Consider the following 4,060-nt stretch of genomic DNA (forward strand, 5'->3'; position numbering starts at 1 on the left):
CTCGCAGCAGGTATGTGGGCAAGATTCTGGGAAATGGGCTCTTGATTCCTCTTGAGTCCCTTTGGAGGTGGGCACTGGGCAGGGTACATGGTGTGAACCACGCATAGGTAAGGTAATCCATGCAGGCCGGTACGGTAGCACAGTATGGGCTCGTATACTAATAATATATATTAATTTCTTAGCCTCCCCCCCCCCCTCGTCACTATATGGCACGGCTCTAGCCAGGGGGGATCTAAGGCCCAAATTTGGCGGCGCTAGGCGGCTTTAATCTCGGCCGTCGGATCATGTAGTGAACTGGGGGTGAACTCGGGGCAAAAATGGCGCCCAAAGTTCACTCCTAGTTCACCCCCCTCCAGTTCACCCGCCTCGCAGGGTGTGGGTCGAACCTGGGACGTCTCAGTTGCCACACGAATGCCCTACCACTATGCTAGCGCGCGTCACTGTTCATGTTGGCATGGCACATGATCATATCTTAGTTTAGGCACCCCTAGTTCACTCCCAGTTCACCCACCCCTAGCTTACCTGCCCCTAGTTCACCCTCAGTTCACACCCCCAATTCACCCACCCCTAGTTCACCCCTAGTTCACTGTGTGATTCGACGGCAGAGATTAAAGCCGCCTTGCCCCCCAAATTTGGGCCCTAGATCTCCTCTGCCCGGAGCCGTGCCATATAGTGACGAGCCCCCCCCCCCCCCAAAACAAAAAAAATCCCCTTTCCTCGCCCGAGCCACCTTCCTCCTTGTATAAAAAAAGGTAGGCTAGCCACCGTACAGGTGGCCAGGATTGGCATGGCCGGTCGCCTCACTTTTTCGTGGGCCATTAGAAATTCTTCACATATGTATATGTATTGTTGCACTTCCTACTCTTTCAAAACAAAGATTGGGCGTAGTGGTAGAGCACTACAGTCACTAGCCAGAGGCGTTGGGTTCGAAGCATGCGCGTTGAAGCCGCGCTGATGTTTTTTGTAAACTTACACTAGCCGGTTTTGTTGGTTGGGAGATTGGTTCAGGCAGCTTTCTATGATGGCAAGCAAGCCGAAATATAACCAACGCCCTCCTGCACCCCAGTTGTACCCAGTCCGTCTGTCCTTTGAAGGAGTACGAGCGGAAGTGCGACGTGAGAGAGAGTGCGAGAAGAAGAGCACGACGATATGGTGAACTCGTTCTACTGTAATGTGTAGAGCATAGTGAGTTCTTATTAGGTTTTTACAAAAGAATATGTGTACATACCTGGCGGCCCGCCCAATTACTTGGGCGACCACATTGGGCTTTATACCCCAACAACCTCCCACTTAAAGTCCAATGTGGTACTTTAAGTGTGAGAGAAGCTACTATACAAGCTAATATACAAGAGATGTAGAGAAGTGATGTACTACCCTACACCTAACTGCTTGCGAAAATGCGCAAAGCTCTCTGAGGGAAGTCCTTTTGTAAGTAGATCAGCAGGATTTTCTGTGGTGTGAACTTTGACAAGCTGAAGTTGCTTATCCTCGAGCATTTCCCTGATGAAATGATACTTCACATCCGCATGCTTTCTCTTTGAGTGATAAATTGGATTGCGAGCCAATTGTATAGCACTTTGACTATCACAATATAACACAGGCATCTCTTCTTTGATTCCCAAATCTGTTACTAGTCGATTAAGCCAAATTGATTCTTTGCATGCCTCTGATGCTGCAACATATTCAGCCTCTGTAGTAGACTGAGTAACACAATCTTGTAATCTAGAACGCCATGATACTGCTCCACCAGCCAATGTAAAGACATACCCTGACGCAGACCTTCGGTTGTCTAAGTCAACCTGCATAATCTGAGTCTGTAAAACCCTTTACACTTAGCTCCTGACTCCCATAGCATATACGCATACTCTTTGTAGCTTTCAGGTATCTCAATATTCCTTTCACTGCCTCCCAATGTTTCTTGCCTGGGTTTGACATGTATCGACTTACTACTCCCACTGCAAATGCAATGTCTGGGCGAGTAGCAATCATTGCATACATCAAACTACCCACTGCAGACGCATATGGAATCTTATCCATTTCAGCCTGTTCTTCCTCAGACACAGGACAATCTTGTTTGCTAAGTTTCACATATGGTGGCAATGGAACACTCAATGCCTTTCCCTTCTCCATATTGAAACGTTGCAAAACCTTGTCAATATACTCTGTTTGAGATAACCAAATCAACTTCTTTGATCTGTCTCTCTCAATGCGCATACCAAGTATATGACTTGCCTCACCCATGTCTTTCATGTCAAACGATTTTGCCATCTTTGACTTCAAAGCTGAAATTTCTTCCAAGTGCTTGCGAGCAATCAACATGTCATCCACATACAAAATAAGGATCAGCCAACTGCCATCCTTAGCCTTCTTTGTATATAGACAGTGATCGAACTCACTACGTTTGTAGCCTTGAGAAAGCATAAACTTGTGGAATTTATGGTACCATGCCCTCGGTGATTGTTTTAAGCCATAAAGACTCTTTACCAACTGGCATACCCAATCTTCCTTGCCTTTCTCAACAAACCCTTCTGGCTGCTGCATGTAAATTTCCACATCTAAATCACCATGCAAGAACGTTGTCTTGACATCCATTTGGTGCAACACCAAATCTAATATGGCAACCAATGCAAGAAAGCATCTCAATGTAGTCATCTTGACCACCGGAGAGAAGACTTCATCAAAGTCAATGCCTTGTTCTTGCTTAAAGCCCTTGGCAACAAGCCTTGCTTTGTACTTTGGCTGACTATCATGAGCGGTGATCTTATACCTGTAAACCCATTTACAGGGTAGAGCCTTTTTTCCCCGTGGTAATTTAACAAGCTTCCATGTCTGGTTTTTATGCAGAGCTGTCATCTCTGACTGCATGGCCAATTGCCACTTCCCAGAGTCCTTCATTTGCACTGCTTCCTTGTAACATGAAGGCTCATTGCAATCAGTCAACATGACATAATTCATAGATGGAACAAACCTATCAGGAGGTCGCGTGACACGTCCAGATATACGCACAATAGGTGGCTCAGGCTCAGCCACAACCTGTGGTTCCACTCTATCCTGTCCTTGCTCCTCTTGAGCCCTGACATTTTGTCTTGCACGTGCAGGTCCATCTTCTTGGAAGACAACTCTTCTAATCTCCTCAACCCTCTCTAGTTTAGAATGATATTTGGATTCATTAAAGTGAACATCATTGTTGCGGACAACCTTTCTGGATTCGGGATCCCAAAGTCTGTACCCCATCTCACCAGAATTACCATAGCCTAGAAAGATGCACTTTGGAACGTGAGTATATGCCTCACAGCCAAAGACTCTGAGATGCTTGTATGAGGGCATTTTGCCTGACCATACCATCTCTGACACTGAATCCTTCTGCAAAACCTTGCTAGGAGATCTATTTACAAGATGAACAGCTGTTGATACAGCTTCTCCCAAAACCCATTTGGCAGCTGTGCATTAGACAACATACTTCTGACCTTCTCTTGTATGGTCCTATTCATCCTCTCAGCAACACCATTTTGAGGAGGATTGTAAGGAGCAGTAAGTTCACGTTTTATACCTTTTGACTCACAAAAGTCCTGAAAGGCCTTTGAAACATACTCTCCACCATTGTCAGTGCGTAAGCATTGAAGCTTCTTGCCACTCTGATTCTCCACAAGTGTCACAAACGTTTTGAAAACACTAAACGCTTCATCCTTGTGCTTGAGAAAGTAAACCCATACTTTCCTCGAGTAATCATCTATAAATGTCATAAAGTAAGAAGCTCCCCCTAGAGATAGGTTAGGCATAGGTCCACACAAATCACTATGAACAAGTGCCAACTGTGTATCTCTTCTACTGCTTCTATGCTTATGTGGCTGCTGTGTTTGCTTACCATACAGACAATGTTCACAGAATTCAAAATCATTAAATGAAAAGCCAGGCAAATAACCAGAACGAGACAAGATTTCCATTCCCTTCTTGGACATATGTCCTAACCGGCTACGCCACAAAGAAACGTTCGGCTGCTCGGTTACATTGATTACATTTTTAGAGACATTTGATACATAAATCATGTAAAGTCCTCCAG

This window comes from Adiantum capillus-veneris, chromosome 12 (genome assembly GCF_014529385.1).
Source record: "Adiantum capillus-veneris isolate H3 chromosome 12, ASM1452938v2, whole genome shotgun sequence".
Classification (NCBI taxonomy): Eukaryota; Viridiplantae; Streptophyta; class Polypodiopsida; order Polypodiales; family Pteridaceae; genus Adiantum; species Adiantum capillus-veneris.